The sequence below is a fragment of the Mustela nivalis genome, assembly GCF_964662115.1.
Source record: "Mustela nivalis genome assembly, contig: HAP1_SCAFFOLD_702, whole genome shotgun sequence".
NCBI lineage: Eukaryota > Metazoa > Chordata > Mammalia > Carnivora > Mustelidae > Mustela > Mustela nivalis.
The window spans coordinates 32,436-53,479 of NW_028135961.1; the positions used below are offsets into that span (position 1 = coordinate 32,436).

Here is a 21,044-nt window from a genome sequence, read left to right on the forward strand (position 1 = left end):
GTGGTGATGTAATATTATAAATACTATGACTCCTTTTGTCAGAAAATGCATTGAGAGCCCTGACAGGAAACCTGCGTACATGACATTTCATTTTGAGTTTGCCTCTCTCTCTGACATGTTGCCTTCTGCTACCTCTCCATTACAAAGTTTCCTCTTTCATAAAGTGGGGAAAATAATGCTCAGCCTCTGTCTAGTGGGTAGGTTTAAGAATTGAGACACTAGTTTCTATTCAAATATTGGTAAATTATCAGGCAGCAAATTATTTTTCTCTGGAGTTCACTTTTTCTTTTAAACATCTATTAAGCTTATATGCAACATTTCTAAAGTTAATCTACTTTAATAAAGAATTCAGGAAAGACTTTTTTTTTTTCCTAATTCTGAGGTTATCCTTTTACCACAGTTGCACAGTATCCTTTTGAAGACCATAATCCACCACAGCTAGAACTTATCAAACCCTTTTGTGAAGATCTTGACCAATGGCTAAGTGAAGATGACAATCATGTTGCAGCAATTCACTGTATAGCTGGAAAGGGACGAACTGGTGTAATGATTTGTGCATATTTATTACATCGGGGCAAATTTTTAAAGGCACAAGAGGCCCTAGATTTCTATGGGGAAGTAAGGACCAGAGACAAAAAGGTAAGTTATTTTTGATGTTTTTTTCTTTCTTCTTCCTTGATCTGAGCATTTATTAGAAAACAGCTTTTTATAAAGATGGTTGGTAACCCTTATTTCTTTATTCTAAACATTTAAATCTGTTACTACTGTAACTGTAGTATGAGCAAATGACCGAATCTCTCAATTTTTCTGTTCATGCTGGCATTTTCATATCATGCTAGTAAATCTTATGCATTAACTGTATGGCATATTTGGTCTTATAAAATCCTGGCAGAGCATTTAAAGAAGCAGTACGTTGAACAAAAGTAAGCTTGATATTTCTGAACCTTGCTTGAGAGTAAGATGTCTTTGGGTAATAACTTGGATGCCATTTCCTACTAAAGTATGATCCTTTATAAGTACATGAAAATTATTCTTTGATATGAATATTCACGAATATAGTTATAATTAAGATTAGTCAAAGGTTCTTCTGTTATTCAGAAGGGTAATAAAGACGATGTTGAAAATCACTGACAAACTTAATCTGTGTAATGTGTTTGAGGGGAGAACATAAAGTCAGGAGAAGTTTCATAATAATTTCTAAGAGATTCATTTCTTTGGATGGTAAACATAAACATATGTTTATGTTTCTTACAGAGAGATTTTGTACATTTCTCTGTCTCTGAGAAGGAAAAACTCAAACCGCTCCAGATAGAAGGAGAAACTCACCTAGACAAAGAACTCTCTTGAGGGAGACATTACAACTTTATGAAGAAATTTATTCTAGTTTTAATAACATTTACAATCAGGAAGGTTCTCTTCCAGTTTAAGTTACTTGCCTGCCTGCCTTCCTTTAATTTTTAGTGTGGGCTTTGAGCTCGTGACCCTGAGATCAAGATCTGAACTGAGGTCAGGAGTCGGACGTTTAACTGACTGAGCCATCCAGGTGCCCCTAAGCTGATTTCTTTTTAATTCAACTTCAAAACAGAAACATGATCACTTCTATTATTTTAGCTGGTGATTGCATTGATTCCTGCCTCCTTTTCTCCTTCCTCATTTCTTATTTTATTTATCTTTGTGATTTTTAAAAATTACTTCTAGAGATGCTAGAGTGTTGTGTATTGGTGATAGTTTATAAAACTGAATCTCATGTTAGTGCTTGATTTTAGTAAATATTCATTATAGTAGATTGCCTTACATTTCTTTAGAAGTTGTGTATGTCCTGAGATGATAGTAGTAGAGTGAATTCTTGAGTGGAAGGCCTGAGATGTTTACTTTGGTTCATTTTTTTCATCATCTAGAGGGAAATAGTTGCTGTTACTGATTAAAAATATAAAAGGTAAATTGTTCTACACTTAAGTGAGTAAGTCCAGGGCAGCACAGGGGAAAGAGACTGAATGGAAAGAAAACAATAGAGAAACAGGTTGAATCAAAGTACAGTAGCTGAAGCAGTGGTAGAAGTTTAGAGCAAGCAGGGTTGATGAGCAGTAGACACTGTATGTAGTTGTGGGAAAGAAATCAAATCAAAAGAATTTCAAATAAAAGTAGAGAAGCTGTGTATTATGGAGCCAGAACACTAGATTTAAGCTCATGGCTCTTTTTTTTTTTTTTTTGAAGATTTTATTTATTTGACAGAGAACACAAGTAGGCAGAGAGAGAGAGAGAGAGAGAGAGAGAGAGAAGCAGGCTCTGCACTGAGCAGAGAGCCCGATGTGGGGCTCAATCCCAGGACCCTGGGATCATGACCTGGGCTGAAGGCAGAGGCTTTAACCCGTTGAGCCACCCAGGCACCCAAAACTCATGGCTCTTAAAGGATTTATGTGACATATGTTCTAGAAATATGATGAAAGCTATAGTCTCTCACTAAAAATGTACATGGTATACTTGAACATAAAGTTTTGCTTATAGTTTTTAATTACACAGATTTTTTAAATGTGGAAAATAAAAGGAGTCTTTATAAGAATTATGTCCTCTTTTATTTTTTATTCATTTATTTTTAAGATTTTATTTATTTGACAGAGAGATCACAGTAGGCAGAGAGCGGGAAGCAGGCTTCCTGCTGAGCAGAGAGCCAGATGTGGAGCTCGATCCCAGGACCCTGAGATCATGACCTGAGCCAGAGGCAGAAGCTTAACTTACTGAGCCACCCAGGTGCCCCAGTGTCCCCCTTTTTTTTTAATTTTTTTTTAAAGATTTTATTTATTTATTTGACACACAGAGATCACAAGTAGGCAGAGAGGCAGGGAGAGAAAGAGAGGGAAGAAGGTCCCCCGCCAAGCAGAGAGCCTGATGCCCGGCTCGATCTCAGGACCCTGAGATCATGACCCGAGCCGAAGGCAGAGGCTTAACCCACTGAGCCACCCAGGCGCCCCGTGTCCCCTTTTTAAATGGAAAAAGCAGTGGCTCTTTGAGGTTAATGACGAAATCTCAATGGTTACAGATTAATCAGAATTAAACTTTGGTTTTGCCAATAGGAAGTTTTTTGAAAGGGCTGCTAGTATTTAGATTATAAATAATACATTAAAATTATGCCATTGTCTTTGACTTGACAACTTCTTTGTCATCTTTTATATCCAATCAATTTTGACTATGTTTTTGGTGAAAACAAGTGCTTAAAATGCTATCTCATGAAAGAATGAAAGAGCAAATGAAATCTGTAGATTCTTTTGTCAGATGAAAGTAAGCTTGTATCAAAAAATTAAAAATTCTCTAAAATTCTTCAGAAAAATTCATGTTGCATCATTTTCTTTGCCTTGGTTAATGAGATCATTTTGGGCAAGATTCTGGCATAACGCTGTGTTAGGAAGGGAAGGATTATGACTTCACATTTTTAGTTTTAAGGTTGAATTAAATTGTGCAAACGAGTTTATATTTTATCCAGTTGACTGCATTTAAAATCCTGGCTGTAGAATTTTGCCTTCTGAAACTAGTGAACTTATGGGTAGAAAAGCATTTCATAATTGCTCCCATTTCTTGACAAAACCTCTTGAGAAGCCCTTGATTGAATGTCTTGGCTCTCCTGAATTTGGCAATTTTCATAGCAGTAGATTTTTCATGAAACGCCCTCTTTTACAGACTGTGATTTGAGGCTTGGCACTGCTAGAGCAGGCTACTTCCCCATCAATGGCTAGAATTTCTCCCAGGATGGAGCTAGAGTCTTGTACCCCATGCACAGTGAGGAACACAGCAGTGAGTGCCACGGTGATGTGGAGAGCGCTGTCTTTCCCTAAGCAACAAAGCCAGAAGTTTTGCCAGGTGTTAAGGTGTACTATCTGCCTAGAAAATACTGAGATTTCTTGAGGGGAAGGTTTTTTGGGGGCATTTTGAAAATGTTAATGTGCCCCCGAAATTTCCAAAGAGTACTCTAAAATAAGTATTATTCTTTGATTGTGTTACCGTGTGTGTACTTGATGAAAACCGGTAGCTGGCTAACCCGAGAAGTCGTCATCATATACTGAAGGGAAGTGGTATTTCCAGTCCTCTCATGACCTGCTTCATAGTCTTAGGAAAAGAGGTCAGTTTTTCTGGGAGTGGACAGATTTGTTTGCTAGAGATAATTGCAACAGTCTTAACTTTTCTTTTGCAAGCTACAAACATGTTTGACCATTTCTAAAGTATTTGTCTTCACCACATTGAACTACACCTTTTTTGTTTGTTTGGCATTACAACCAGCAGACTTGTAGAGTGCTTTACTCGGGATTTTGTGTTAGAGGGTAATCAAAGGTTCTTGTAGTAGTCTAACTTTTTCTGACCAAGCTGTGCTTTTACATGTGCCCTCTTTTCCCCTCTTCCGCAAACACCCACACACATACCTCCCCTGTGTGAGAGTTGGCTAAATGCTTATGATCATGAGAACCAGCCATGTAAGGAGCACTTGGGATAGTCTTTCACACCATACTCAGGGATACAAGTAAAACCCAAGGATGCTTAAACAGTTTAAGTTAGATCCAGGAGAAGTTTTCATAAAGAAAAAGTGAAGACATGTTTTAATTTATCATTGGGAAAATACTGTATTCCTTACAATCTGAAAATATTGTCAGTTCTCTTGCTCTGTAAAGGTGAAGAGAGACTTAGTAAACTGGCAAGGCCCAAGGGATAGTGTTGTGAAATAGGGGTCAGAGTGAAAAGATAGCAAGAGAAGTGTTTATAAAAATAAAATACAGTATACTGTAGAATGTGAACATCCCTCCATTATCAGCAGAAATGCTTCAGGCACACAGCACTCTTCTCTTATGGGTTTGAATCTCCCCCAGGTGGAAGTTAACAGGCTAACAGAATAGAGTTCTGTGTGTACTGTTAAGGGTATCCTCAGTAAAATTGTTATGCTTAGCTAATACATTATATCGAGATTCAGAGTTAAGTAATTTGGCCAAAATTGATCACTTTTAGCATCTTGGAGTCAAAATAAATCATTGAGATCTGTCGTGCTTAGTTCATGATTAATCAATATACCCAGACCATTTTTGGATGAATTAGTCACAGCTGTCATCTAAAGCAGTATCCTAAATGTGCTCCTACCATTACTTCTGTATATATTTAAAAAGGCAAAAAGAAATTTAGGAGCAGATGCTGTTAATGAAGCTCTGTCCCATTTGCACGGTTTCACTTGTATTTTATGTTGAAACAGTGTTAGAAAGTTAGATTAAATAGATAAAGATTATGGGCATAAGATTTTGAGCCTTTTTTGGCAGGAATTTTTCTTACTTTAAAAATGATAAAACGGAGGCCCAGAAAGGTGAAGTGCTTTGATTAAGATGATTCGAACAGTTAATGATAGCATTTAGAGTAAAATTTGAGTACCCTGAACGTTGTTGAATCCTGGAACTGCAAAAGAATTTTGCGGCTGTTCAGAATTAATCTCTATGGGGACAAGCTGTCCCCAAATGGGCCTATTTTGACAAGGCTCCTCAGTTTATACCCTTTTTTACTGATGCTTAGGAATTTGGTGGCCCCTGACCTAAGTACAGATAAAGGCAGCTTGAAGTTGTTAGTCTTATAAATATAATGCTGAAGGTTTCCTTTAAATCTTTGAAATTTAATTGTCTAACAATTTTCAGACATATCAGACGTTTACCTAATGGTTAGGGTGCTAGGGAAATAATCTGTTTTTAGCCTTTAATAAGTATAGTTTCATCATGAGAAATGAGCTAAGCTGAACATGGTAAAGCTGTTGTCATTCAACTGTGGAATTCTTCCAGGGAAGTAAGTATCTTATAGTAAATATAATTGATTATCCAGAGTAGTTTTATTCTTGAAACACCTGCTAAAAATTTATCTTCTTGCCAGTATTTCCTTTTAGGTTGAATGTATAGATTCGTATTTTTGTAACTGTGAACCATTATTACGGGAGATACATATATTTTGTCAGTTTTTCAGCTTATATAGCATTAATTTTACTAAAACTGTCTTTAATGTGACTTTGCCTGTATCCTTAATTTCAGTTGTAGGGAAACATTAAGAAGGAAGTTTTGTTCTGGTGACATTTATATGGGAGGATATGGTTTCTTCTCTTCCCTCCTTCCTCCCCCCTCCCCCCTTTCTCCCTCTCCCTCCCCCCCTCTTTGTTATGGAGAAAGAAGACCCAGTTGGCATGTTTTAGTGAAGAATTTGTGGACTTGGCAGGGACTCTCCTCAAACTAATCTGGTGCAGAGTTGTCATTCCCTCAGCTTCCCTCAGTGGACTTGGTGCAAATTAAATGGCAAAGCGGTGGGTGCCTGCTGACCCTACAGTGTGCCGTTGTGTTAGTGATGCCCAAATGGTGCTTGAGGCTTTGAGTGTTGCCGAGAATTCAAAGTACAACTGATACCTCCTCTAAAGAAACGTATTTCCCAGAGCAGGATAACTGCTTGATGGAAACAAGAGTCCTTCTTTTATTCAATAATTGAGAAGAAACCTGTGTTACACTTCCCTAAGAGTAATTCCTTTGGAGATTTGGTCCTTTTTCTTCATGAGTGAAACAGGCTCTCAGCAGCTCCCTGTCCTGCCCCCCCCCCCCCTGGAGAGCCTGGTGCAGGTTAAATCCCAGGGCAAGTGCCTGTCTAGTCCTGTGCTTCACACTGTCTGCACTTAACACTTAATGTACCGGAATGAGAATAAACTCACAGCATTTATTGTAAGCTATGAATAAGTGTTAAAGCATCCTACTAATACTGGTAAGTATGTATTTTGGAAAGAGTCCCCAAATTTCTGAGTTCAGAAGCAAACTTTAGTTACATGACAAACCCATCCACAATTTCTGCTACTTCTCTCTCTTTCTGTTGCTTTCCCCCTTCTAGAATGGTGGCAGGCAAAGTACACATTAATCTTTATTTTCTTTGATTAATCTTTTAGGAAAAAATATTTGAGCTTTTGATTTCTTTTTTTGTTTTGCTTTCAAAGCAATTATTAGAGACAAAATTCATATATATTATGATCTCTGTACATGAGTTCATTAGCTTATCTGTAATGAAGACTTAAACTTTCTAGAAATAATAAGTATTAACTTTATTCTAAGTGATCCCATGAAGAGGAAATTTTCTGGTTTCTCTGAGGAGTGAATTTTTATGTCCTGATTGTATAGTCAGCTTACATTTTTCTAGCTACTAAATTTCTCCATATGATAACATAAAAAAATTTTCTAGTTTTCCCCTTCACTTAAACTCTAATTGTTCTCATTTTCAGTAAAAACAAAACAAAAAGAACTCCTAACACAATATTCTTATTTTTTTTTAACATACTAATTCTTTTGGGCTAAACTGTGTTCCTCTAATACATGGTATTTAAGCTTGTCATACAATCTATACATTCATAAAATTATAAGGTTTTTATACCTTGAAGGATTTTAGCAATGATTTAGTTAAGGCCTGTTCTAATATAAATGATCAAATAAATCTGTAAAGATCAGTCTCTCCTAGGTCATTTCATCTGTCTGTGTAATGTTATTCAAAACTATCTCCTAACCTCAAATCTAGTATTCTTTCTACAGTACTGTGTTCTTCTGTCCAGATTATACTTCTGTATCATTTTGATCCCCAAAGTAGAAATAGAAACTTAAAAAAGAAAAAAAGAAGTAGCTATATTATAACATATTAGAATTCTCTCAATATCTACTCACAGAAGCCCAACTCAAAGAGTGTAAACCCAAGGAGACCTTTATATTGACTTATATAACCTTAAAAGCTCTGGCCTGGACTTAGATGCTTAATAGGTGTTGGTAATCTTTCTCTCAGCTCTCTCCTTTGCTCTGTATGTGCTTTCTTTTCAGGCATTCTCCTTGCAAATAATAGCAAGGTATGACTCCTGGCGACTCTGGTGTTACATCCTGGCTACTTTAGCAACTACAGGAGGAAGAGAGCTACAGTTTGAGTGAATATTCCTAGATTAGGTTCTGATTTACCTGGATTAGGGCATGTACCCATCCCTGAACTGAACATTCTGGCGAGAGGCTTGGGACATGTATCTGATGCTGAAGAATAGATCCCATCCCATCTCCATCGGACTGCAGGGGGAGTGTGATAGCTTTCCCAAAGGGGAAGGGGTGCTGTGCAGAGAGACCTGTGCCCCTTGTCTGGTTCATACTATTCGCAGAGATCTGTGATTCGTGCAGCACTGTTGTTGATAGGTTACTCAAAAGTAGTTCCATGGAGCTGGAGCTCTGTGATACTCTAAACTTTGTGGAGGCTCTTCATGGTTGGGAAAAATAGTGCTCAAACAGGTCACAACTTCTTTGTGTGCTCTTAGTGAAACCCAGGACATCGGAAGATGAAGTTCTAGGCTCAGAGTCACATTTAGGTTCAGGTCCAGGTTTTTTGAACAGGATAATCATGTGCCCCAGGACTGTTTTCTCACCCTTGAAATAGAGGTGACAGTGTTTGTCTTACAAAGTGTGGTGGTATTAGGGTCATATGTACAATGCCCAGCACTTAGCTTCATAACAAAACTCCTGCCACATGGCGTCATCGCAATAGTAACCATTCCTAAAGAGCTATATTCCTTCCTTTGTTGAGTTACTTTCCTGTGACGACCTTGTGAGGATTCTGAAACATACTTTTTCAAGCTTCCAGAAAACACTGTTATTTTAAAATACGACATTATTTCTGAGTTTAAAAGTGCCAGTGGAAAGTTTACTGAAGTAGAAAATTACTTTTTTGACTGAGGAATCTAGATTGTGACTTCATCTTAGAGAAGATGATCTGAAGGTACTGATGCACAGAATATGAGCAAAACATTACGTAGCTTGTGTTGTGGTATCCCGGTGGAATTCTGGCCTGGAAGTACCATGATAATATCCTAGGTTTGAAAGATGTGTTTAATCTCTACTTATTCTAAGTTTCTGTTCTTTAAGAGATTAATTATATACAAGAGACTTACGTAAAACAGCTCAGGTTAGAAAAATAAGCGGTTCATTAAAGATACATCAGGCAAATGTAAATTTCAAGAGCAGATGACAGGATATCATTATCAGAGTGCATTTACAACAGAATGTGTAAAACTAGATCAGGAATGTCATTTTATATTAACACAGGGTGCACTCCACAGTGAAGAGTTAGCAGGTATGAACTCTTACATGCTAAACATAACATCAAATACAGTAAGAAAAGCTGAAAGAAATGAAGAAAAAACTGATGGCAAAACAGCAATAATAGGAATCTTTAATATACTTAAAGATCAAGAAAGTACAAAATAAGAAGATGTGTAGATGGATTGAATAGTGTAATAAAAAATGGCCCATAAGATCTGTCTTTTTTCTTTTTTTGTCATCCACACAATAGTTAACCAAGATTGATAATTCATTAGGCCAACTACAAAGAAAATCTCATCTCCAGGTAGAAATATATAAACCCCATTCCTTGATTATAATTCAGTACAGCGAGAGATTTTCTTAAATGTATAATTTTGATTTTTTTCCTTGTTTTTAAAGATTTTATTTATTTGTGTGAGAGAGAGAGTGTGTGCAAGAGGGGGAGGAGCAGAAGGAATCTCAAGCAGACTCTGCACTGAGCCTGGAGCCCCACGCAGGGCTGGATCTCATGACCATGAGATATGACCTGAGTCAAAACCCAGAGTTGGGTGCTTTAACTGACTGACTGAGCCACATAGGCACCTCCAGCTAGAGATTTTTTAAAAACGTTTAATCAAGTAAAATCAACTATTTGGAAATTTAAAACTAGTTACTTAAATAATTTGGGGTCAATTATATTTGGGAAATACAAATATATTTTAGAGATTACTAAGATAATAACTAATAGAGAGGAATTAATAAAGATGAAAATATAAGTTGTGAATTAGCAAACAGTAAACCTTTTGAACTAATCATTTCAAACATTGTATGAAATTGCCAATAAAAGCAATACATCTCTTTTAAAGTTCTTTTTGAGGAAAAAGAAAGGGGAAACACAAATTATACGTTAAGTATGAGAAAAGTGAAGAACTACACTGTGGAGGTAACTAAGAATTATTTAGGTCCCCGCTAATGAATTTGACTATTTCAATGGGAAATAAGCAATTTTCAGTGAACATCATTGCTTCAAGGTGAAATCCAAAATTTGAACAGACCATCCCAAAATGAAAATGTGTAGAAGCCCTCAACATGTACCTAATCTGAATTCTGTTTCAGGTGGTGCTATCAAACTGGAAATACGGAATAATTCTGTTACTTGAGTTGGTCTAGGTGTTAGAAGATAGGTAAAACTTCCCAGATGACTGCTTGCAGATCAGTGTCCTTAATCTGGTAAAGATAGCATACTTTAAAAAGCAGCAAGTATAGCATGGGAGAAATGAAGTACTTTGGTTTGACCAAAAATAAAAGCACATTCAGGGGAGTTGTGTGAGGTAAGAGCGGAAAAGTGGTTGGGCTGTATTTTTATGTTGTTAATGGATTTATATAATCTGTGATAAGTTTTCTTATTTGGATAGTCACTGGGAAACCATTAAGCATTTTAAATTGTTAGTGTGATTCATCTGACACTTTCATAAAGTTAATTAAAGAGTAGGTGTAAAAATAGAAGAATAGATCAATCAGAGGCTGGTATTCATTTGACTATTACAGAATTGCAGGAGGTGATTGAACTAGAATGGCCACAGAAAGCTAGAACTGCTATTTTGAGAGGTATGTCACAAAGTCTGGATTTTGACTCTGAATAGATGTGTAGAAGTCTACTAAGAGTATCCTAAAGGAACTGAACCACTGGTGTGCTTTCCGTGTTGTGTGGACAGTATGTCTGTGTGTGTGTGTGTGTCTGTCTGTCTGTCTGTGTCTCTCTGTATGTATGTACTGTGTGTAGATGCTGGGAAGTTGGCCTGGGCCTTTGCCTACAGTTCCGGGATTTCCTCATTCCTCTTTTATAGCCCTGTGTAGATCACTACTCCCTCTCAGATTGTTTCCTTGACTCTAGCAGGAAGAAGATGGCAGCGTCAGCAATTGGCTGTAAACTCTGGAGCTGGAGTATTAGGGTGAAACTTAGTTCCATTACTTACAAGAGTTGGGATCTTACCTCGTCTATAAAATGGTGTTACTGATAATACCCACTTCATGAGTACTAAATTATACTTAATGAAAGTACTTAGAACAATACAAAGAACATTGTGACAGTTCAATAAATAGTAGCAGTGGTGGTATTAGAAGAGGTTTTGAGCTTTGAGCACTGGGGAAAATAGTAAATATCATTAATAAAAATAACAGAGGTTGGTCCTGCAAAAATAGGAAAGCTTCAGTTTTTGGATATGTTGTGTTTAAAGTGCTTCTGAAATTTCCAGGTAGAAATGCCCAGCTAAGTATTAGAAGTTCTGGACTGGGAGTTGGGAACCAGGTATGGAGAGACACAGGTTTTGGAGTTAATGTTAATTGAACTACTAAGACAGAGAGGATTGACAAAGAGGGGCTCGCTCAGATCAGATTTTCAAGGTAGGCTTACTCTTAGGGAAAGAGGTTAGGTAGTTTTCTCTTACCCAGTAAGGTTAGGAGAAAACTTTCAAGAGTGTGTTCTAGGATAGAGGCAGAGAATTTTCAAAATGGCAATGAAAAATGATATAGGATGGGACTGAGAAAATAGTAGGAAATGACTGTTAGTGACACTTAAGAACTACTGACCATTAAGAAATCAGCCTTATGAAAACAGTTTCCTATGGGGTAAGGGGCAGAGGCTTACCTTTGAGAGTTATATAGAGAAGAAGGGTGACAATTTGAGAAAGATAAAAGATTTGGGGAGAGTGTGCATTTTTAGCCCATGAATGGCTTTGGATAAAAGGACAAGGGTTACCCGAGCTGTGTATTAGGAGGAGACAGGTGAAACAAAGACAAATGCCAGAGAGGGAATAATTAATAGAGCACTTACCAAAATGGAACCTAGGGAAACATGCAGTCAGTTTTATAAAATATCAGAGAATATGAGAAAATTTTAAGATGGGACAAGGGAATTCTGAGAGTGCCACACTGGGTGACCCCAAGGTTCCCAGTAGAGTAGGAGCTACATTCATTGAGGATGATGTCTAGGACAGGATAGAAAGGTGGGTTGAACAGAGTGCTGAAATCATCACTCAGTTTAAGAAGTGTGTTTTAGAAGAATGACGTATGGAATGATAGAGATTCAGAGTCATAGGTGAGACTGAGTAAAGGCAGTAGACCTTGGGAGGAACACGAAACATCTTTGCAGGCACTCCTCTAGGTCTGTGAACATCAGGGAATCGAAGAAGCAATGGTGGTCTTTTGCGATGATGGCCAGGAATGTGGTGTAAAGGCAACCCTGAAGAATGCCAAGTTTAGCTGAGATTACAATGTTTAAAAGTTACCTTTGGGAAAAAAAGGTCAAGAATACAAGTAATTTTCTTCACATTTAGAGTAGAAAAGAAGAATCGTTGGTGGTTGAGGGTGGATACTTTGGGGATATAGTTACAAACCAGTTAACTTAAATGTTCTTGGTTAATTTAAATGAAAATGGAAATATTAAAAACACATAGTTATTTTTTAATCTCTAAGAGCTTCGAAGTTCAGCCCTCTTTTCATATATGTAAAATAAATTTTTGAAGATCTTTAAAATGTTCATTTCTTAGATTTTAAATGAATCTAAGAGATTTATCTTTATAGTCAAAATGCTATAGGTAAAACATGCACGTAAACCATTGTTTTCAGCGTATGCATTCAGGAAATAATATATTTGAGGTGTTATAAATTGCATTGTCAATTTACTATGGACGTTGTATTCATTTTATTTCAACATCTACATTACAATATGGTTCATTGTACCATTAATTAAATTTGAGTAAGTGTGCATTGTGGCCATGAGAGATGTGACTAGATAGAAGGATACACTAATGCCCATGGTTAGTACATATTTGAGCCTTACAACTCAATTATTTCTGCTAATCTGACTGCATTGAATTTGAGCATGCTGCTAGGTAGGAATTGCAAAGTTAAGTTACAGAAGCTGAATTATGCATAATTTGATAGTAAAAGAGTTAATTAAGTTAAATTGTGCCTTTCAGTGTTTTTCTTTGAATTGTGTCAGTAATTTTGTTTAGCTCATATTTAACACACAAATTATTCGTCCATGTTTGACATCTAGTAGATTCATATGTTCTTCCTCTATCCTTTTGCCTTGCCCTTTGGTAAGAGTTATTAACTCACTATATAAAAAGCTGCATTATACATGTGCTGCTAATCACTTGCTACTTGAAAAAAATTAAATCTCTGAAAACATTTTAATTATTCATACAAACTTATACCAAGAAGTTAAATAGGAAGAAATCATCTATCATTGCATTGAATCCCAACAAATAACTTGACAGCTTGGTCTTCTTCTACACTCCCATTGATTTGATTTTTTGAATTTAATTTTATTTAGTTTTTAGACTAAATCATAAATTCACATGTTTCAAAAAAGCTTCCTTCCTACCCAGCCATCGTCCATCTGCTATATTCCCCCCACCTTGCTTTGCAGTTCTGTGTCTTATCTTGATAAATATGAATAAGTTGTTTACTGAAGTAACATTTAAGTAATGTAATACAATAAACCATTGGAAGTTTAAACACTTTTTATTAATAATGATTTTTAACATTAGTTTTTTATAGGAGCTTTTCACAGTAATAGTATTTTACTACTGTTTCTTTAATACAGAAAACCAAAATTCTAGTTCTTCCAAAATTATACTTCAAATGTAGATAGGATTTCTAAAACTGCTAATTAGGATTTGTGTAACATTTGTAGGTTTAGCATGCTTTTGTGTAACTACACTTAGTATTTACTCCTCATGAGAATCCCGTGAAGATAGGGTAGGTATTAATTGTCTTCATTTTCCTGAGGAAACCAATCAGAATTGATATTTTGACCATTAGCTTTTAAATTCTAGTCTTTGCACTGCAGCCAGAATCTTAAGTGATTTGTCCTTCTTTGAAATGGCTTTTATCCATTTTTTTGACATTCTAAATATTTTTTAATTGTAATGAAATCATGCTAATTTTTTGAAACAAACCTGAGATTACTAGAGTGAATACCTGTTTACCTGCCATTCTGTGTATCTGTCTTTAAATTCATATGAACGTACTTTATACTTTATTTAGAGGGAAGAAAAGCATTTATGTCCCGAGTGTTTAACAGATGGGGAGATTCAGATGCCAGTAATAACCTGAAAATATTACAAATTCTTTCTTCTCTTGAATATACTTCTAAGTTTTCTGCAAGTCACTTGTAACTGTCAGACATCTTCCTGTTACTATTTGCCTTCCGTTTCTGTTAAATGCCTGAATTTTCCTGAAGTTATATACATCCTAGGAAAGGAGACCTCAGCCCTCATTTATTCAGCAGCATTAATGAATTGCATGGCTGTACACACTAGATTTTTTTCTTTAGATAACTTTTTTAAAAAATAGAACATGAATTATATATATTTAGCATTTGTAATACTTAAATTTTCTCAAACATTATGTATATCCATGGTTTCTTCTACAGAGAGATGCATGTGGCTCGAGGACATTTCCTAAGTCCCTCTGTTAGAGAATTCTTGCATACATTTATCCCAGCCACATATTCCTGTTCTTACTGGGGGTCTCAGGGCATCATTTTTTTCTGCTGCTATTTCTGTCTCTTAAAGGCACTATGCCTTTATGTGTTCTGCTGATTCTGATATGTTTTTGCCTAAAAAATAAGTAACCAAGCTTTTGAGGAGTTGTGTGTTCAATAAAAGTCCATAAATTTCCTACGTCTCGGGAGCACAGCTGTATTGCAGGTGCCTTTGATATGTATTTTGGAACTGCTGAGGCCTTATCTTACTGGGTTCATGGGTTGGAGCATTGTGGTGACCATTGAATAAATGAGGGGATTATGATAATTTTAAGGGAAAAGGTTATTCTGATATTTCCTTTGTACTGATGTTGCTCTGATTTACTCTTGTTGAACTAGATTTAAATATTAATCATTTAAGGTCAAATATCTAATGTATATATGGTCTTCAGTGGATACAACCCAGTTACAACCCAGTTATCGTAACAATTTAGTAAAATAAGTGTAATGGAATTTTTCTTTTGAATTTGGCTTTTCTTTTTCTTTTCTTTTTTTTTTTTTTTTTTTTCTGTCCACCAGGGAGTAACTATTGCCAGTCAGAGGCGCTATGTGTATTATTATAGCTACCTGTTAAAGAATCATCTGGATTATAGACCAGTGGCACTGTTGTTTCACAAGATGATGTTTGAAACTATTCCAATGTTCAGTGGCGGAACTTGCAGTAAGTGCTCTAAATTCTCATCCCTCCATGTACTGGAACATTTTTCTGGACATACCTAGAGGTTTACATAGAAATCTAGAAAGAAATTTACCACACTTAAAATGTACATAGGGGTATATATTTCTGAAGTATCCAAACTAAGTAGCTCCGTTGTTCAGCTTATTGGGCTAAGGAGGCCAGCAGCCATGGGTTTTAATGTCTTAGAAGCCAAATTGTATTTATGAAAGAAACATTCTTTGCTGCATCTACCAAATGCAGCTTAAACTGTGACCAGATGACTAAAAAACCTATCCCAGTAGAGATCCAGCATCCGAGTAGCAGTGGGATTCATTAGTTCCCTGTGTGGAGGCAGGGACCAGTTCCTTCCTATCTTAGGAAGATTAGATATTGGTAGTAATGGTGACAGGGACAATAGAAAGGAAAGGTAAAAATTATAAGACGTGGCGACCTGCTGAAATATGTTGAGTGAATAGGGTTGAGTCAGAGTGTGTGGAGCATTAGAGACAACCTGGGATTAAATCCGAGATCCAGTGACAGTTTTGTTAGCTCTCTCATTGCTAGATTGTATAACCTCAGGCACACTCTACCTGTCTTTATGTTTGCTTGTCAATAAAATGAAGACATTTCGAAATCTGAAAATTTCTAAGTATGTACTAAACAGAGTTCATGTCGGTGATGTCTGCCTCCCATTGATTTCTCTTACCCTAGCATCTGTGAGCCTCCCTCAGTGATCCTGATCCTGGTCTGCTTCTCTGCTAGTCTTGGCTGGAGTTCTTAGACTGAAAGGAGCCTTAATACTGAATACCCAGACCCAAGCAGTTAGTCAAGAGAGAATGCGTGGGTGGAAGTATTATCCAGCCCAGTAAAAGATCAGACTGTTGCTGCTTTTTTTCTGTAACTGCCTTGGCAGTGTTCAGTCATGTTTTCATGTTTAAGAAATATGTTTCATTTATTTAGAGAGCAGTTCTGTAGTTTGTAGATAAGCAACTACTACAGTATTTCTTTTAATACCTCTAATAATATTTCAGTGCAGTTTTGTAATTTGTTAGTGGTTTTAGTTTTTAGTTTTAAGTTTTGCTTCTTGAAAATACTTATGTAGTTAAAAAATTTCTTTTTTTTTTCATTTTTTTATTAATTTTTTATTTTTATAAACATATATTTTTATCCCCAGGGGTACAGGTCTGTGAATCACCAGGTTTACACACTTCACAGCACTCACCAAAGCACATACCCTCCCCAATGTCCATAATCCCACCCCCTTCTCCCAAACCCCCTCCCCCCATCAACCCTCAGTTTGTTTTGTGAGATTAAGAGTCACTTATGGTTTGTCTCCCTCCCAATCCCATCTTGTTTCATTTATTCTTCTCCTACCCACTTAAGCCTCCATGTTCCATCACCAGTTCCTCATATCAGGGAGATCATATGATAGTTGTCTTTCTCTGCTTGACTTATTTCGCTAAGCATGATACGCTCTAGTTCCATCCATGTTGTCGCAAATGGCAAGATTTCATTTCTTTTGATGGCTGCATAGTATTCCATTGTGTATATATACCACATCTTCTTGATACATTCATCTGTTGATGGACTTTTAGGTTCTTTCCATAGTTTGGCTATTGTGGACATTGCTGCTATAAACATTCGGGTGCACGTGCCCCTTTGGATCACTACGTTTGTATCTTTAGGGTAAATACCCAATAGTGCAATTGCTGGGTCATACGGCAGTTCTATTTTCAACATTTTGAGGAACCTCCATGCTGTTTTCCAGAGTGGCTGCACCAGCTTGCATTCCCACCAACAGTGTAGGAGGGTTCCCCTTTCTCCGCATCCTCGCCAGCATCTGTCATTTCCTGACTTGTTGATTTTAGCCATTCTGACTGGTGTGAGGTGATATCTCATTGTGGTTTTGATTTGTATTTCCCTGATGCCGAGTGATATGGAGCACTTTTTCATGTGTCTGTTGGCCATCTGGATGTCTTCTTTGCAGAAATGTCTGCTCATGTCCTCTGCCCATTTCTTGATTGGATTATTTGTTCTCTGGGTGTTGAGTTTGCTAAGTTCTTTATAGGTTCTGGACACTAGTCCTTTATCTGATATGTCGTTTGCAAATATCTTCTCCCATTCTGTCAGTTGTCTTTTGATTTTGTTAACTGTTTCCTTTGCTGTGCAAAAGCTTTTGATCTTGATGAAGTCCCAATAGTTCATTTTTTTCCTTGCTTCCCTTGCCTTTTGCGTTGTTCCAAGGAAGATGTTGCTACGGCAGAGGTCGAAGAGGTTGCTGCCCGTTTTCTCCTCAAGGATTTTGATGGATTCCTTTCGCACATTGAGGTCCTTCATCCATTTTGAGTCTATTTTTGTGTGTGGTGTAAGGAAATGGTCCAATTTCATTTTTCTGCATGTGGCTGTCCAATTTTCCCAGCACCATTTAGGCTGGGAAAGAGGCTGTCTTGTTTCCATTGGACATTCTTTCCTGCTTTGTCGAAGATTAGTTGACTGTAGAGTTGAGGGTCTATTTCTGGGCTCTCTATTCTGTTCCATTGATCTATGTGTCTGTTTTTGTGCCAGTACCATGCTGTCTTGATGATGACAGCTTTGTAATAGAGCTTGAAGTCCTGAATTGTGATGCCACCAACGTTGGCTTTCATTTTCAATATCCCTTTGGCTATTCGAGGTCTTTGCTGGTTCCATATAAATTTTAGCATTATTTGTTCCATTTCTTTGAAAAAGATGGATGGTACTTTGATAGGAATTGCGTTAAATGTGTAGATTGCTTTAGGTAGCATAGACATTTTCACAATATTTATTCTTCCAATCCAGGAGCATGGAACATTTTTCCATTTCTTTGTGTCTTCCTCAATTTCTTTCATGAGTACTTTATAGTTTTCTGAGTATAGATTCTGTGTCTCTTTGGTTAGGTTTATTCCTAGGTATCTTATGGTTTTGGATGCAATTGTAAATGGGATTGACTCCTTAATTTCTCTTTCTTCTGTCTTGCTGTTGGTGTAGAGAAATGCAACTGATTTCTGTGCATTGATTTTATATCCTGACACTTTACTGAATTCCTGTATAAGTTCTAGCAGTTTTGGAGTGGAGTCTTTTGGGTTTTCCACATACAGTATCATATCATCTGCGATGAGTGATAATTTGACTTCTTCTTTGCCGATTTGGATGCCTTTAATTTCCTTTTGTTGTCTGATTGCTGAGGCTAGGACCTCTAGTACTATGTTGAATAGCAGTGGTGATAATGGAGTATCTCTAAATTATCCTGTACTGAGGAAATTAATTTCTTGAATAGTGTTTGTCTTTCTCAGGTATTACCACCTTCATATCTTTCCTGTGTTCTTAGAGCTGGACACCTTTATCATAGGCCACAGATTTATTAATAGAGTGTGATATAGGCTCACTGATTTGATTGCCTTAGCAAAGCACACTGGGAGCCCTAACTGATGGCTGTCGTCATCTCTGTACAGCAAAGGCCAAGCACCACAGCAGTGTTCCGTGGAGACATGCCGTGGCTTCGCTGGTGGGGAGCGCAGCATGGTGTGTAAACCTGTGGAATCTCTGTGTTGTACACCTGAAGCTAAGGGCACATTGTCAACTCTGCGTCAACACAAATAATAGAATCTGTGATAAAAAAAAGTTCTAAATGCAAGGCATTAGACTGTCATAGGTGACTGACACAGAAACTTAACACGTTTATAGAGGATAAGGAAAAAAGGAAGAAAACATTCTTGCTCTTCTTGTAGGATAAATATCAGGTGTAAGGGCCAAAAGGAGGGTTTAATTTTAGGGAGAGAATAAGAGAAAGAGAACATTCAGTTCAATAATCCACCTATCTAGTGTAATTTTTTTCATTGGCTTCTCTAGCAAAAACCTGACAGTTCTGCTCTGCCTGCAACGTTCTGATGGATTTTTGTTTTGTTCTTGTCTTTTTCCACTATTACATTTAAACTTTCAAATTACTGACTGCTGAAAACTTTTCATCTTTACTAATTTTCTCCATTTATGGCCTGTGGTTTCATACTATGTAATAAAGCTATATTAAAAGTAAATGTAATTGAATGGGAGGTTATACGTATAAATTATAAATGGTGTATTCAGAAAAATAAAAGGTTTAGGGGTTGTCATATGGTTTCACAGAGGAAGTCCAGCTCTTCCTTGAATGGTAGAGAAAGTGTACCTTTTATATTGGCATTAAAACTGAAGGAAGTACTGCAGGTGTGACTTGAAGTACAATAGCAGGACATGAACTGGACCCAGAGGCACGGAGGGTGGCATGTGTGGCCCGCTGTCAGAGGAGCCTAAATGGGGATGTTAGACTGGATTTGATAGGTGCTGTTGCATCAGTGATAGGTCAAGAGGCTAAGGCTCTGTTTTAAGTCTGGCTGGGTAGGAAGTGGTGATTGCACGATGGGGAACCAGTGGCAGAAAGGAATCCAGTTACGGGACTTCTTGTGAGCCAGATGTGCTTTGCTAAGGCAGTCAAATCTCCTTTCCCTTTTATATTTAAACAGTTTGTCAGTTTTGATTCTGGCCATATGAATAATTCCCAAAAGAGGGGAGAAGGGAAAACAAATCTCACTGAGACTTGGGAGACATGAATGTTTTTTGTTTTTAAACATGTTTTGGTCAGGTTAAGGTGAACTGTTTATATGAAGATCCTCAGTGGGTTCTTGAAAGTGGGTTTGAATCTTAGGTGAGAGCTAGATCTGGTATTTTGGGAGCATCAGGCAGCAGGCATAGTAATTAATTAGCCTTCTGTGTAAATATGGTATTGGGCTAGAGGTTGGGAAGGCTTAGGGAAACAGAGTGGGAGGAGTGTGAGACCTGGTGAGTTGGGAGTTTGGGTTCAGGGGAAGGTTGGGACCCTTGAGGAAAACGAAGTAGTTTCTGCAAAGTTGTCAGGGGTCAGCAGCTGTTTTCTTACTGAATTATTGTCCTAATATTCCTAAATAAAGGAAAAGTTACTATACTCTTCACATCTGAAAGGGTTAAAACATTAGTAAAAGATGAGCAGTGTGATTTTCTGTCAGTAGGCATATGCCAAAACAGTTTAATCCTGATTTTTGTTGGCCAGGTATTGACTTGTCATTTCTTTAGAACACAGTCAGTTGTATCAAAGAGAAAATACTTGACTTGTGTCTTAGAAGTCAGCAGAACTGCACTGATGTTGGACTTCTGATAAGTTAGCTCTTGAATATCTAAGATGAGGAATTTGTATTGTAAATGAACTGATTTTCTGTAGTGATTTAATGAAAACTTTTAAACTTAGGTTTTGGGGTAGATTCTAAGCGACGCTGATTTGTAATTAGTTTATGAATGGATTACACAGTTCTAGAATTCCTGAAGATGCACGTTTTAGATGTAGTTTAATTGAAATCTGGCTTCTACTGTTAATACACTTTTTAAAGTCCTAAAAAGAGGATTATCACATTCTGAACTAGTGGCGTCTCAATAAGATTACAAGGCATTTCATCATGGCTGGTTTTTATTATAGCTTTGGAATCATACCTTTTTGTTTGCTTTTTCAAGCTAGAATTTCTAGTGAAATTTTCAGAATCACATAGTCTTGTAAAATGGCTTGCTGTACTTTGAACCTTTAGTCAAGGAAGTGAAAATTATGGACAGATTGTTGGTAATGTTTCCCCTTTTTGGAGTGCCCTTTTTCTTGTGATAAATGGCTCACATTCATATTAGAAAAACCCAACAGGCTGTTATCAGACCTTCTGTTTATTATGTGAGTGCTGGTGCTGCT

The 21,044-nt window shown here is 37.0% G+C and overlaps 1 pseudogene across 1 annotated transcript in view; it reads left to right on the forward strand.

Annotated features, from left to right (window-relative positions):
• Positions 1–400: 400 nt before the first annotated feature.
• The window catches only part of LOC309857436 (phosphatidylinositol 3,4,5-trisphosphate 3-phosphatase and dual-specificity protein phosphatase PTEN-like), a 28,821-nt pseudogene continuing 8,177 nt past the window's right edge, over positions 401–21,044 (forward strand). The window contains exons 1-2 of the transcript XR_014316510.1: positions 401–639; positions 15,151–15,292. The product of XR_014316510.1 is annotated as a phosphatidylinositol 3,4,5-trisphosphate 3-phosphatase and dual-specificity protein phosphatase PTEN-like (transcript). The remainder of the gene's footprint in view (positions 640–15,150; positions 15,293–21,044) is intronic.